General features: G+C 38.4%; 1 long non-coding RNA gene across 1 annotated transcript in view; it reads right to left on the reverse strand.

Annotated features, from left to right (window-relative positions):
• Window positions 1-553: 553 nt before the first annotated feature.
• The window catches only part of LOC136249328 (uncharacterized), a 25732-nt gene continuing 9369 nt past the window's right edge, over window positions 554-16916 (reverse strand). Inside the window, exons 2-4 of the long non-coding RNA XR_010698160.1 lie at window positions 11659-11730; window positions 1323-1349; window positions 554-736 (exon numbers count right to left, since the gene is read on the reverse strand). This is a non-coding gene — a long non-coding RNA (uncharacterized lncRNA). The remainder of the gene's footprint in view (window positions 737-1322; window positions 1350-11658; window positions 11731-16916) is intronic.

The raw sequence follows: 16916 nt of genomic DNA on the forward strand, positions 1-16916 counted from the left end.
CAAGTGTTTGTACGAAAATTTCTTACACGAAAATCTTTTGCACAAGATCGAACTATTCTAATATAACAGTCATTCGGGTAAATCATACGAAAATTTATCATGAAAATTTTTGCACAAAAATAAAGCGAATTACAGTATGTATAAGTGCCAAAGGAAGCTCCTGATGTTATTGATGTCTACTGTCATATTGTTTTAAAATATTGCACCAGCTTTACAAATCAGATACTGCCTAGCTCAATACATAAACATCCATAACAACTAACTTGATGACCTTTGACATTGCACTATATACCTGAAATGCTTTATAATTGGCAACTTGTGCAGATTGATTAGCTAGCATGTTTTCAGTATATATAACATGCTTTATTATTACACAATACAGATTGTTATCATTACACAAATATAAATGACATAACCAAATAGTACTGGTAACTTACCGACTACAAATGATGCAGATCATCAAATTGTCAGTGAGTTTTATAAACAGACAAAAGCAAGCTCACATATTGTATTATTAATACAAATAAGATATATGATATCAAAGTGTATACAATTCTCCACTACTATTTTGTAGGTGGTTGAAAAGTACTATCACTAACATATATTTACAATTAGTCTATTGTACTGTCAATATCCACCTAATATTTTATATCTGTGAACATATCAATTTGATTTCTACAGTCCTGGCCAAACAAATAACACTGTAGGCCTATGGTCTGTGTTCATATACTCATCCCTAGGATTAAGACAAATGGTAGTCTATTAGGAGAATATTATTTTGTGATTGAATAGTAACAGAACAGAAGTATGTAGGTGTGTACACAAATACTTGTAGAAAGTTGGCTAATATAACAGAAGATTCCAATCATTACCCACCACCATTATTCCAATGTTTCAATTGGCCATTCAGGCATTCACCATGAGAAGGTAAATGTAATAAATTCAACTATGCTATTGTGTAACTATACCATCATGTATACTGAACACATTTGATTTGTACACTAATATACACTTATATCAATCAAATTAGTAAATGTGACCCGGTCTGCGAAAAGGGCTCTTATAGCCTTTCCAATTGCATATATATGGTAACCCATAACTTGACTGGTGAATATGGTACAAGCCTACAATTTGGTCACTCAACAACCCTAACCTGGCAGTAGCTGTGGGTGTAATTATATGGTGATAGCTTTAGTAGATTAGGAGTTATGATTAGCCAAACATGGATAATTGGAAAGGCTATAAGAGCCCTTTTCGCAGACCGGGTCACAAATACATAATACATCATGACATTGCTACAACAAACATAATTCATTACTCACAAAAGGGTGGACGCTTTGGTCTTTCAGCTACAAATGTGCAAAACATCAACCAGTATACTGATAGTTATTTGAATGTCTACTTTGGTTGTGTGGGAAGATCAAAGTGCTAATGAGTACTACTGTATATTTTAGGTCTTAAACAATCATGGGTTTTTGCTATTTGAGTACTATATATCTAGAGTGAACAATCAAGTACTCATGAATACTAGCTACCTTGTAGTCATACCCATTTGACATGTTTTATACTGAAAATGGTACACACACATACACTGTATTAAAGTACTGATGTTAGTGTTCCTGACAAGAAAAATTATGCTATTCAAACCCTATAGTGTTCATTGTGTCACTCCCTGATGGCAAATGCATCGTGTGAGCTGAACCATGTGATCTTGACAAGTACTCAAGTACCAATTTTACTATCCGAGTACCAAAATCCTTAACGTGTACTCATATATTTGCAGTATTTTGTTTCAGCCCTTCCATAAAGAACCAAATAGCTACATCACTGTACCGATGAGTCATACAATACAGTTATGTGGATAATTGGACAAATACAGTACAGTTATGCAGTACAATTATATAAAGGAATGACACAAAAACAACCCCACTCGCACAGCACAAACGATCATGTATGTGATATTGCAATCACTAAAACTATTCTACCAGTTTGTCCTAAGACTAGAAATAGTTTATATGAATATCTAATCACCAAAATTGAAGTAATTTAGGCACTAGAGATGAACACTTCAAGCAAAATTACCAGGAAGTACAATAACACTTAAAGCACATGCACTTGTGTGTAAAGCACTTGGCTTCGCCCCATGCTGTATTACCCTCTCGATACACCTGTATTTTCCATACAAACACATGGTGGTGTTTTAACTATAACATACAGTACACTTTGCACAACAAAAGGACAATAGAAGGCTACAAAAGTCACACAAACAAAATATACACTTTACATCTGAAGGCAAAATTCCTCAGCTACTGTGTATAATTTTCAGCAATTAAATAACTCATCATCCAAATGCTAACCAATAATAATAAGGAAAGAAACTTGAACTTGCGTAGCAAGGCTTATGCTGTTTTCAAGGTTTCCTTAATATACTAGTTCTCTGTGCCTACAAATTATTCCACTATATAGTATATATATTTAAATTATTGTTTTCACAGAATAAAATGAGCTCATATAATGGTTTCTGTAGCAATGTAATTGCTGCATGCAGTAGTATATGTGAAAATACATAAGTGGGTCATAACGTTGCTAGTATACAACTGTATAATTATGCTTTGGCCTACTCCTATGCCTTTGCAGAATGTTGTTTTATCAGAACTTTGAGAAGACATGTGGTGATTCGAATAGCAGCAGTAAAAAACAATTGTTTTAATTAGAATAGAAAACAACCCAGAAAAGTTCACTTGCCGCACTAGCTAAGTAGCTACTGATCTGAACAGGATTTTACCACACTTAACATGCTGATTGGTGTGGCAACACCCCAAGGCGGTGTGCACTTGGCATATTCAAGCAGTGCACACCCCCAGGGTGCAATCACCACTTACCATGTATTTAGTATGTGTGCATACAAAATAGACATGACTATATGTGACCCAGTCTGAGAAAACTGGTCTTATCGCCCATGTCAGCAGATTCGATTTTTCACCCAGGACACACAGCTACATGAATAAACTATCTAATTCCACATTTAAAATCAGCTAGACTTGAGTGGTCTGGTTTTGCTGGCTGCTTTTCCCAAGCCCAGTGGTGATCCGTACGTGTGGTGTGGGGCCTTAATGGAGCTCTGGTCAGCCTGGAAATGACTGTATGTGGCTGTACAGCTTTGTGGTGTTGAATAAGTACCTCTGCTGTGAATTTTCTTTCATTTTAGCCAGTTTTGATACCTCAATGGCTCAAAACTTGGCCTAATTCATCCCTTGGCCTTCCTTTTCAATTTCTGAACACCATCTTGCCCGCCTTCCAGGGCCCCCGCCTCCCACCCAATTTGCAGCTCGCCTGATACAGTCAACCTCAGTTTAAAAACTATCTAAAATGATGGGAAACTTAGTTGTTGGCTACTTGCACAGTGGATGCTCTGGAAGGTAAGGAATTGGTATAAAACGTGTGAAAATTTGGTACACATAGCTTCAACCATTGGCGAGCTACAACACACTAAATACTTAAAACTGGCATTTCTCGATACTTTTAAATAGGCAATAAGCCTGGTTTTGTCAGACTGGGTCACATATAATGTTTTCCTAGCTATACACACCACCCTTCCACCGCACCTAGCTCTATTGCCTACTTTTTCCTAGTTATAACCACAATAACATTTTTCACAAAGCCATAAAGTATACGCAACAACACCAAACAAACAAACACTCATGCAAATATCTACCACATAACATATTGCACAATTGCCATAAAATATACATAACAGCACAAAACACAAATAACATTCATACAGATATCTATATACAAGTACTTTGGGGAAAGGGCAACTGAGGAAATTGTTGGAGTAGGGTGTAATAACCTTTGCACTAGCCACGCAGACAAGCATTGTGGATATGGCACAATACATAACTGGATTTACAGTTGACCATGAAGCAAATATGTCTTCCAATTAGTACAAGATTGCAGCAACCCACCATATATGCATAGCAACACAACATGATAGCAGCAACCAATGAATAATCATACAAGTTAAATTTAGCGTAATTGATTTGGTTTGGCCGTGCACAGATAATTAGCACTTCATCCACCTGTCCTTGGTCCTCAGTTGCCGTTTAACTATATATGTGTATCTAAGTTCAATATTATTAATTGGATGCACAACAACCAAGCAAACAATGTAACTAAGTTATACATACAAATTAAGGTTCAATATTTATATGTGGACAACTATACAAAGTGCATACAACAATATATGCACTGGCACATATACTTAATGCATGGTTTCGGGTGGGAGGGAGGGAAGAAAGTTTCTGTCTGCGAACATGCCATGCACTATGGCATGATCTCGTGATCTCAAACCTGTCAAGCCAGTTTATTACAATGAATCATTATGATGTCATTACGTCTCATGTATCCTACAAGATTGGTTCAAGTTTTACCTGAAACAAATGCATTGATTTCAGTTTGTGGAGCTAGCACTGGGCTACTTTGCTAATGTACAATGTTGCTCTAATGGACCTTACAGTCATCTCATGGATTCTGTGTTGCTGAATTTAATTACTTTACCTGAAAAACTAGTTCATCACTAAAGGATACTGACTTCATTTACTATGGTATGGTACGTAGGTTTCCACTGTATCCATTCTACGCCCACACCAAGGCATGTTAACTTCAATTTATTGCGTTGCAATAAATTACATTTACTAGCTATCTTAGTAGTTTGTATTCTTCCTCTACGAAGAGCTATTTAATACTTACATAACTGAATGAGCTGCAAAGGCATATGATTTGCACACAATGCTTCTTGGGCATGTTAGTTTACTGTAGTCTATGGATGTTGTAGAACAAAGAAGCAGCACAGGCAAGTATCAGGATGATCTGTCGTAAAACAGAGTTGGTGCAGAGGCGCTCACACAAAAGAAAGCATGGAAGACTGTAGCTACTTGGTTGACCCAAATCCTGTGTGGTGTATTGTGCCCAGACTATTGTGGCAGCAAACCTTTTGCTCTGGTTATAAAAATATTTTTGTACAAATATCTGTTTGGTTAAATTTATGTACTGTAATTCACACACGTTGTGCAATTGTTTGTAGAATGAAAGTGCAACTTGCAGCCTTTTTTAAGATCATCACCTGACATGTAACTTTGCTTGGCTGGCTGAGGATTCATAACTCACTTTCAGTAAAACACAACTGCTACACGGTAATTTAGCAGCACCATATGCATCCTTCCAGCACTTTGCATGGTACTGGATCCTTATGCCACTGTGTTAAATAAAATGAGATGTTCTTCTCTTGGTAGAATATAATCTGGCTTTGGATGGCACATGAATCTGGGATTCCTGGCCTGCCAATGATGTAAACAGATATGCCAGTTTTAGCTATTGTATCTAACTTAGCTTGAAATAATAGTGTGTGAAGAATCTAGTTGCCTATAGCAATGAAATGAATCTTGAATGTTCACAACACCTCACACAACACAGTCCCAAACCTCTCTTACAGCTCAGTAGTATAGCGCTAGAATCTGCAGATGTTTTCTCTTGGGGTCTATGGAAAATTTGCAAAGTTTAATTCCATGTTTCTTACTTCTTCATCGCATGTATTATTAATGCTTTACAGCACTCCAACAGCACAACAACTGGAAAGGCATTCTGAACACTCATTCACTAATTTCAAGCTTCATGTTTTTGCTCTACTAAAATGGCGGACATATAATTCATGTGATTTTTAGGTTATGTAAAGTAAAGTGACCACGCCTTCTCACTAAACCTGTCTATATTCACACTTACCCGGCTGTTTTAATTAAAAAATTTGTGATTAATGAATATTCTACTTAACCTTTGTAATAGCTTATAGTATGTATATGCCAGTATGTGGTATAGTTATGTAATATCCACTAGTAACATCTCTGTGCTATGGATGTAAGCTTTATGGGTTTCACTGTAGCTTAACTGTCTTTCTTATTTTTCTTACTTAAAAACAGATATGTATTGGTGTACTCTACGTTATAGAATGGTACATACAAGTAATCTTGGAAATAGGACTGCAAAAATGTGAGATTGTATTTATCCAAGAACTGTACACATTTTTTTTAGAGTTGTGGGACCTGGTCTCAGTTCTACATAGTGATTACCAGATTCTCAGACTTAGTCTCAGTTTTTGTACTTGGTCTCAGTTCTACGTATGTGGTGATCATGAGATTATCATCCTTGGTTTCAGTTCTACATAGTCATTACCAGATTCTCAGACTTGCTCTCAGTTCTGTTTGGCAGTTATGATTGCTAACAAATGTAAGTGCACTGAGTGCCTAGATTACAAATTATATTTTTGAGTTGTGGGACCTGGTTTCAGTTCTATATAGTGATTACCAGGTTTTTGGACTTGGCCTTAGTTCTACATGATAGTTCTTTATACTAACAACTGCAAGTGCACTAAGTGTCCAGTATACTAATTATATTTTCCTTATTTTAGAGTTGTGGGACCTGATCTCATGGTAATTATAATCTTGGTCTCAGAGTTGGTGTCAGTTCTACAAGTGCTCAGAAAAATAAATTATATTTGGACTTGATCTCAGTTTACATGGTGATTATAATAAGATTATCAGAGTTGCTCTTAGTTATACACATATTGCCAACAATTCTAAGTGCACCGAGTGACCGGAATTTACCTTCTTTTAGGGTTGTGGAACCTGGTCTCATAGTAATTACGAGTCTTGAACCAGGTCACAGTGATTACAAGGTTCTCAGACTTTGTCCTACATAGTGATTATCAGATTCTCAGACTTGGTCTCAGTACTGATCAGTATCCAGAATACAAACTGCACATGCATTTACCTTCCTTCAGAGTTGTACATCATGTGGTGCCTGGTCTCAAGGTGACTGTGAGATTCTCAGACAGCTCTATGAGATTCTTCTTATATCTCAGAAATGTAAGTGCATTGGTCTCCAGTTTAGAAGTTGCATTCACCTTCATTTAGGGTGTTCTCATTTCTAGGTGATTCTTATTGCTACGGTTAGTGCATCAAACATCTATTTAACCTGCTACGTCTGTCTGACTGCTAGCAACTGAAAATGGATAGAGTGCAATCAAGGACCATCCCATGCTGTTTTGCCTGGGAGGAAGACTCATTTAACTTCTCCATGGCAGCAACTGTATGTATACCATGTTCACATCATACAAATTTTGTTTATTTTAATACAGGGTGCACCAACTATATAGGAGGGCCATCAGCAAGGGATGGGAAACAGGAGAGGCAAGATGATTATATGGAATGCTTAGTTATCTAAATGAGTTTAATTGCAGGTGTGAGAAGTCCTGATTAATATCCAATAAACAATGAAGAACTGGTTCTGAGTGTTGTGTAATATGCAAATGAATTATCTTATATTTTGCAAAAATGTGCAAAGTTATACAGCGAATACTGCAAATTGCATGAACTAGACAGTAGAGGCTTCTAGTGTTCTAGTGTCACAAGGAAGACAACAATCATAAAGGAAGGCTTGTTCATGCCGTTGTGGTACCCATAGACAACTTCAACACTATGTGAGTAGAAGCAGATTTGTAGGCTTCTGAAGTGCCACTGGTCCCAAAACAGCTACAATGGGTATTGCAGCAGACATGTATGGTTAGCGTAGCTTTCTATATACAGTAGAACCTCAGTTATCTGCACCCCATTTATCCGGATTCTCATTTAACCGAACTATGGAAGTGACTGCTCTATTAGAGTAGTAACTGTTCTATTAGAGTAGTTGAAATATTTATATTTTAAAAAATTTTTCTTTACGCTATTTTAAGTTATTTATGCAGTTTCAGAGAGACGGACTTTTCAGATTTATGGACCACCCCTGGTCCCAAGGGGTTAGGATAACTGAGGTTCCACTGTATGTTTTACTGGTATAAAGCAGGGATACTACATTGCCACAAATGTCTTCAATAATTAATGTTGTGTTTAAAGGGATCCAAGCACTAAAAAGTAGTGAAACAGAGATATGAATGATGTATTACAATATAATTATGGTGTAACTCAGTGAGAACATATATAGATTGACATGTCATAACTGTTTTGCCAAACTAGGGGTTTTACCACTGAGCTATGTTGTAATACCATCATTCATATCTCTGTTTCACTACTTTTTATTGCTTGGGTCCCTGCTTTCTTTTCAACTAATTTGTTTGTTTATTGTTATAGTATATAACTGCACATGATATATATGCACATGTGACTGTTAAATTAGACTATTATACATCACTATTGTATTAAGATGAATGCTTTATTAGGGTATGCTGAATGAGTGGGGTATCATATGCATGGCTATCCCAATGAGATACTGTGATCGATTGCTATAAGTATCACTAGATCATTAAGGGTGGGCCATTTTCGAGCAATAAGGCCATTACAAGGTGTGGTCTCTATACTCAAACATTACATTATTATCCTACCTAGATCATCAAGGGGTGAGGTCAAGCTTTTCATACAGCTACAGGCGTCTACTGAGTGTCCAATGTCTCTTAATTACAATATTATAAGCACCTTTCAAAATAATTTTGTGACATCTAAAATACAATCTTCAAGAAAAGTTTTGATATGGAAAATTAATGCCGCCATATGGTATTGTTGCATAAAGAAGACAACAACTAGCATGATTGAGGATAAAGTAAGGCGCAGAAGGCAGACACTTGTCAGAATTTCAAAGGCACATGTCACATGTGAGTTAAACATTGTGGCATAAAATAGTGATGGTACATTGTGTTGTTTGGCCTCTATTATGACTGCAGGAAGACCAAAAGCAGGGTTTTGTTTTTTACTATATAGGGCAAATTTATTCCAAGGATGACCATAATCATACAAGGCTTTTGCTACTATTCTTTGCTTGTAACACTATGTAATGGGCTGAACATAGCTGAAAGTGAAGCATAATGGCCACTTCACTTTCAAGTCAGTAATTGATAGTCAGGGCATACATTCAGACAAAACCATTAACTCCGGCTTCTTTCTTTTGATGTGATATGCACAGGTTCACCAGTTATAATAATGTTTATAAAATTTAGATACGTATGACTGAATTAGGGATATATCTGCAGGTGTAGGCAACCTCCTTTGTTTCCCTACTTTTTTCTGTGATCCCTAATCAAAGTTAAATTTATAATTTTTCCTTATACTTGCTTATTGTATTTTCGTTGTCTAAAGGAATGGTCAACCAAAGTTTCAGTTCTAGAAGCCAAGAACTTTCTAAGTTACAGTGCTACAAAGTGGTAACAACAGAAAAATCAATTTGTACAGTGACAATATGGATAACTACAGGCACTTAATGAAATATGAACTACCGATATGCCATCAGGTTCTCCATAAAAAGGCAATCCATTGCTGGGTATATATGTTTTGTCTTCCAGATCCTTCCTATGTAAAGGAAAAATGTAAGGAAAAAATGATAGTGAACAGCTTGTCCAGCGCGAGGCAGACTAATGCTCATACATATCTTCAATCTCCATGGGAGTACTGACATGAAACAAATGTTTTCGAATTCCTTTTGCTTTGTGCAAATATTTTCAAACTCCTCTTGCTTTATGGATCATGATACTACCAAGATTTTTGCCATTAACACCTTTCTTCAGCACTCAAAAATTCACTTAATTTTGTAAATATGTGCAAAAACACGACTTGTTTGCAATTTCCTGGAATTTCATTTTCTGACTTTTTTGTTGTCTACAAGGAAAAGCCAATGGGTTGTTAAAGCTTCAGCTTTATCTGGTAAGAGTTTTTGGAGTTATAGCGATAGACCACAAGAACAGCAAAACAATCGATTTGTACAGAGCTTATGCTACAGACATTTGTTTAATCAATCATAAGTGGACTATGGGGTTGGGACTTGTGTCATTTTATTCACCATGAATTGGGGCATTCATCAAGGTATAGTTTTAGCCTAAATTTACCCATGCTATTAAACAAGGAGGCTGTTTAAGCTTAGAAACGGCGACAATAAAGTTACGTTTTACCATAACATAAACAAACAAACAAACATAACTCATGTTTGCTTAATAGAACAGAAATGAAACAAAGACATTCTTACTCTCCATGAAAAGGCAAACCTAGGGATGTATCAGATAATTCAATGCGTGTCTATCTTCACTGTTTACTAAAGCAACTACAACGTACGTAAAATTATTATATAGCAAGCACTTTTTACCTAATGTATTTCAATGGCATTTATCTCAAAAACAGAATTATGCAAACAAGTTGGTCTTTTGCTCAGTGGGTCACATATTTTACCCATTGTATTAACCCTTAAACCCGAATAATCCAAAAACTGGATTTAAAATGCATGCACTGCACAAAGCATTGTAACTTTCAAAGCGTCCATCCTATTGCTATGCAATTTACATCATTCTACTTGTGATGTACGTAACAAGGATTAAAATGATACCTAGGGTTTTACCTTAACACTAAACGTGACTGGATTTTGGAAAAACGATCCAAATCACACATCAGAAGTTTCGAGATAAATGGTTTTAAAGAATTCAAGTCAGCATAACTTACCAAGGATAGCAAGCATATGTATGAAATTTACACAAGAAATGCATCAATCTATTACCTTTCAGACCATGTCCAGTACTTGTAGCTGCTTGTAGAGTTTCCCGCCAAATAAGATAGAAAATCTGAGCAGTTGGATGAGCGAAGTAGTATCACGAGTGCTCACAAAGGAGTAGGGGGTGGCGGGGTGGGCAAGAGATAGACTTCAATATGGAGGCAGACCACGATTGGAGTCCAGACATGAGATTACAGGGCTGTGCTGGCTCCTTAGTGGCTGGTATGTAGCAAAATCAACAGAAAAATATCCGGCCAACATTATCAGGCTGTCCACCAGTAAACCACTGATTCTTGCCAAGCCAGGTCCTTCACAAGGCCTGAAACAACCATTCGAGCACCCCACACCACCCAGAAGAAGTCTGTTAAAACCAGCCTCAAGTAGTTTGAGTAGTACTGAGGGTCAAAACTAGTAGTACGACGGTGTAGCTATCTACTGGTGGTGTTAGTTTGACTTTGCCTGATGTGCAATTTTGTAAAATCTGGTCACAAATGGTGAAACCAAAACTAGCCATGAAAATAACTTTTCGGTAATGAAACACGCAAACTCTTTACATACCTTTATAAAATGGGTATCACGTGAGTCATATATGGCCTGATAGAAACTTTAATGGAAAATCGAATGGAAGTTGTTGCAAGGTGATAGGAACAACCACCATCAAGTTATCAACCGTAAACCCACAATCAAAATTAAACACATAGCAAGAATTTGAAACGCATGATGCAACTTGTCAATGTTCATCACTTTATAACAAGTGATGAACAACGACAAGTCGAGTTCTAGAGTCTAACAGTACTAGAACAGTCGAGATCAGGCAAGTTGAGCTCTAACAACACTAGAATTCATTTAACCTTCTCCAAGTAGCCCGGTTAACAGACATTTAATCAATGTGCATTGGTAGGCTGTAAGAATTAAGTTACCCCACCTGGTGTTGCCATGCATGCCCACATTGTGTAAACACGCATTTCTGAACAATTCTCTGCGGGTGTAAGGGATAATGCATTCTACTATAAACTTAGACTTGTGCTAACATGTGGTAGATCCAGTTACAATGCAACATGTGAATATACACAGTATGGTACTTACGTTTACTCCATGTTGTAGCTTTTTTGAGTTGTCCTGGTGCACTGGCCATGTTAATCCAGTAATCTTCAATAACTAAATTTATTAGAAGTTGTAGCAATACAATGACATACTTGAACAATAACAGTTAATTATGTCACCAAACTTATCAATGGAAAAATGAAGTTGGGGTCCAAGTGATAAAAGTAGTGAAACAAGAGATGAATGATGGTATTATATATAGCATAGCTCTGTGCTACATTGGCATGTTATAACAATTGTATTTTGTTCAATGCCAAAGTGGGAATTTTCCCACCAAGCTGCGCTGTAATACCATCATTGTTCTCTTGTTTCGCTACTTTGTATTGCTTGGATCCCTACTTCATTTTTAAATATACTAGTTTGTTATAGCATACAGTTAAACACAAGTGGCTGTTCTATTTGTTGATTGCTGTATTAGAGTAACTAGAGTCAGCCTTTCACCCAGAAGGGATTATTGCTGTGCTAACATTATAAAATCAGTTAGACCAATAATAAGGGGTATGACAATCGTGATCGAGTAAATAGATTGCTAAGAGGTGTGGTCTCTGCAATCAATCATTAGTAATCAACCAAGATTGTTAATGGACATAGTCCATGAAGTTACAGGTATCTGCCAAGCATAAGCACTTTAAATAATTTTATGGCATATAAATATGCTGCTAAAATGGGAAAATGGCATGCATGTGCTTGACAAGCCTTAAACTCTGCATCCATGCTATTTTTCCATTCTCGCTTCATTAGAAAGCTGTTGTCTATCTAATCAATGATCCCCAAAAATGCAGATCTGGCTGCACAAAAGTGCATTGGAGATCCACCAGACTCTTTTTTTTTCTTTTGCCCCCACACAGAAGAAAAAAGCAGCCTGAGCACAAGACTAGTCTAAAAATGTTGCAACGCCAACACAGGTACTTACTTTATCTTTCTCACTAGCAGGATGCTATCTAGGGTTGTTGTATTGACCAAAATAATGTGCATAGCAATAAGGTTGTTCAAACCAGCACCATAAATTATACAAGTTGACTGCTCTGGAAGAAAATCTACGTCTTCCTCACTGTGGCCAAATGTTGCAGTTACCCTATTCTACAAGTTGCAAGACTGTTGCTATTTGTCAGTGTATTATAAATTATGCCAAGCATTAAACTGCCACAAGTAAAATTGATATGCATGCAATGGTGACAGAAAATATAAAACTGCTCTGAAATTCTAAGTATCCACACAGATAGCAAGTACAAATAAATATATTTCCAAACTTGCAGGATAGACCAAGATGTGTTGTGAGAAACATCTAGCACCTCTCATTCTATGTAGGTGCCAGGGCAGCTAAAAAGCATTATTCATATGCCACTGTCAGACCTCCCAGCTTCTGTTGTTGATACAATTAACGTTATTCATGACTAAAAACTACCAGCTTGTCACAACTCCGGTTAATTCACTCAACTGGCGAATGGCACCAACTGCCATTGCATCATTACTATTATACGGAGCGCACCCTGACTAGCCACACAGTCTCCTTTCTCGCTAAATAACTTCTAAATTATGCACCACAGATCATCAAAATTTGGTAAAGACATTGAGTAAGCATTACTCTACAATAGTACGCTTTGAATTTTCACAATTCGGTCTTGATGGAGTTGTTGGCCCATGTTGTAATCCACAAGTGTGAGTTTTCACTACTTCCAAGTTGTTAGCGGAAATCATAGAATTGTTCTACAAGGTAAGAAATGGTTGACCCAAAGCGGCTTAGCGCTAGGTTGTTCATTAGCTGAGTTATTTAAAAATTGGCTTAACTTCAGAGTTGTATAGGCATAAAATGAAAGTATGTTATTCCACGAAACTTTGTATCCTACTAAAGCACCACAGACTATCAAAACAGCTTTAAAGGTGTAGATTAAGTTGTACACTAGCAAAGTTTTGGGCCACCCTAAAATAGCTCATTAAGTGCGTGGGCTGAAAAAAATTGTTTTGTGCAGCTGGACTTAATCGGTTCAGCTCCACCTTAACTAAAAAGACTGGGCCTCACATTTGTACCCCTCCTACACACATGCGCAACACACTATTGGGGACTGAGATGAGTATAACTCGGTACTCCAACTGTAGACAGTGAATGTCACGTTGATGGTCGTGGATACACACACGAGACAACACAGTTACTACTATTGATTTCATGTGTCACACAATTCAAAGTACAAAGTGATGCAATATCCTAAACTAATACACGCGATATAAAACTACGTAAGGTTAAGGTCATAAATAATCATTGACATCCTCCTGGGGGCCACGTAAGATACTTGTCCATTCAGCTAATCTTGCACAGGCCCTCGTTGCAGCTTGTCTTTTGGGACGGACATCTTGTGGCTGTGGTAAGTCTTTCTGGTTAGTTGTGGTATCTGAACTAACTGGTTCTAAGTCTGAGTCAGTCTTGCTTGATATCTCAAGAGGATAGAGTCTACTGATGGGTTGGTTGGTCCTGCCACTGCTTTGATGAATGCTAGCGGTTCTGATGAGTCTATTATTTCCAATAATAACATCTTCGATTACTGCAAGTTTCCAAGGACCATCATCATGAACTAAGACAATGTCTCCTTAACTGAGCATTGTTTCCTGAAGTTCTGTGAAACTTCCTCAGAGATGTGAGGTGCTCTGTTCTCCATCTTCACCAAAAGTGATTCAGCAGCAATGTCCTAGTCTTGGAATTCCTTTTCACTTTGCTCTCCTCTGTGCCATAATCAGGCTCATGGACTTCATCTCCTTCAGTCACTAAATGGGGAAGTGAAACAATTCTCCTCCCATACAGTAGGTGCGCTGGGGAGAGTGGCTCTGGGTACATTATGAAACATATGTTAGAGGTCGATCGTTGAGGATGGCTTCAATTTCTACAATTATCGCTTGCAGGTCAAGTAGACAGTGAGGCTTTACCTTCAGTACCCTCTTCAACCCATAGGAAAGACAAAGGTCAGGGCATGACAAGTATAAATGAGAGTTCCCAAATAATAGCTAACTCAACCTGTGAAGCCCTAAGCAGAAAAGCTCTTTCAGGTGGTATTGACCCCAGATGTGTCAATGAGCCTTATGAAGAAAATTGCTGCCCTGGCCAAGGTCCAAGAACACCTACAAACACTGAAGGGTCACCAACACCCAATGTAAATGATCCAGTTGATTCCCCACAACCCTTAGAACAAGTAGAACTGTCTAGATCCTGGGAAATTGAGGGTGGGGAACAGATAGAGGATTTTCGGGGCAGGTTAAAGGCCAACATAGGTTTTTGGCAGCAAAATCTAGAGCCAGCACCCTGGATCTTGGATTGTATCAGTAAGGGTTATAAACTCCCCCTCAAGGTTGTGCCGGGTTCCTTCATTAAGAAAAACCAGGACTCTGCATTAAAAAATCAAGAGTTTGTCATAGAAGCCCTTAGAGAGCTAGAGGCCAATAGCTGTATTGAGAAAGTGGATGACCAGCCCCACATCTGTAGCCCCCTATCAGTAGTCAAGAATGGAAAAGGCAAATCCCGATTGGTCATAAACCTCTGCTACTTGAATCAGTTCTTATGGAAAGATAAATTCAAATATGAGGACCTCCGGGTGGCCATGCTCATGTTTCAGAAAGACGATTTCATGTTCTCCTTTGATCTCAAATCTGGCTACCATCATATTGAAATCTATGAACCTCATAGGCGTTACCTAGGTTTCCAGTGGAACTATGAGGGAAGGGCCCAGTTTTTTGTATTTACTGTTCTACCATTTGGCCTGGCTACTGCTTGTTATGCATTCACAAAAATATTGCGCCCAATGGTAAAATATTGGAGGTCGCAAGGCCTGCGAGTAATACTGTACTTAGATGATGGTATAGTAGCAGTTCCCGGCATGCAAGCTGCTAGGGAGGTTAGTGATAAAGTGAGACGAGATCTAGCCAGAGCTGGCCTTGTGGAAAATACTGCTAAGAGTAACTGGGACCCATCACAAAAGATAGCGTGGCTAGGCTTCAATCTGGATCTTGAAGTGGGTCAAATTTTAATTCCCCAGGAAAATATCATAGCCCTCAGGTCTCTTTTACAATCAACTCTCCATTGTGAGCAGATTAAAGCAAGGCTCCTAGCCAGTATCATAGGGAAAATAATCTCAATGGCCCTGGGTCTTGGTCCTGTCAGTCGCCTTATGACTCGCAGCTTATATTCCCTATTAAACACCCGCCATTGCTGGTGTGAACCCCTGATTATTCCGCAGGATGCAAAACAAGAGCTATTATTTTGGGTAGATAACCTGAATAACCTGAATGGCCAAGGTATATGGCATAGCCCGTCGTCCGTTAGGGTAGTATACTCTGATGCCAGCGATACTGGTTATGGTGGCTATACAGTTGAGCATGGTTACCACATGGCTCAGGGACTATGGACCCAGGATGAGGTGACCCGTAGCTCCACCTGGCATGAACTTCGGGCAGTGAGGATGGTTTTAGAGTCCCTCATGGAAAAGCTAAAAAACCAACGTGTACGTTGGTTCACTGATAACCAGAACGTGGTAAGACTTCTCCAGACCGGGAGCAAGAAGCAAAACCTCCAATGTGAGGCATTGGCTATTTTCTCAATGACCCTAAAGTACCAAATGCGAATAGAACCTGAATGGATTCCACGAACCCTGAACCAGCAGGCTGATTGGTTGAGCCGTATTGAAGACTATGATGACTAGGCTATCCACCCACACATCTTTAAGATGATAGATAACATCTGGGGCCCCCATTCAGTAGACCGCTTTGCATGCTGTTACAATGCCCACGTAAGTCGTTTTAACTCCCGCTTCTGGAATCCTGGGACAGAGGCCGTAGATGCTTTTACATGCGACTGGTCAGGTGAAGTCAACTGGATGTGCCCCCCACCTTACCTGATCCCAAGAAACATAAGACATGCCCTAAACACAATAGCATGTGGCACCCTACTGGTCCCCAACTGGCCCTCGGCCCCCTTCTGGCCTATGTTATTCCCCTCTATGGGAACAGTGGCTCCTTTTGTGGCAGATGTGAAAGTGTTGTCAAAGTCAGAGCTTGCGATAATCCCAGGCAGGTCAGGCTCAAGCCTATTTAATGGACCCCCTAATACAGATATGCTAGCCTTAAAAATTGTCCCACCAGGTCGACCAAGTCTGTAGTGCCCGTTCCCCATCCCATGGTGGCATACACATACTATATATATGTATTGCTTGTTAAGACTCCGCAGTACGCGTGTGTAAATATGTGCAATAATTCTGTTT

The sequence above is a fragment of the Dysidea avara genome, chromosome 3, assembly GCF_963678975.1.
Source record: "Dysidea avara chromosome 3, odDysAvar1.4, whole genome shotgun sequence".
Taxonomy (NCBI): Eukaryota; Metazoa; Porifera; class Demospongiae; order Dictyoceratida; family Dysideidae; genus Dysidea; species Dysidea avara.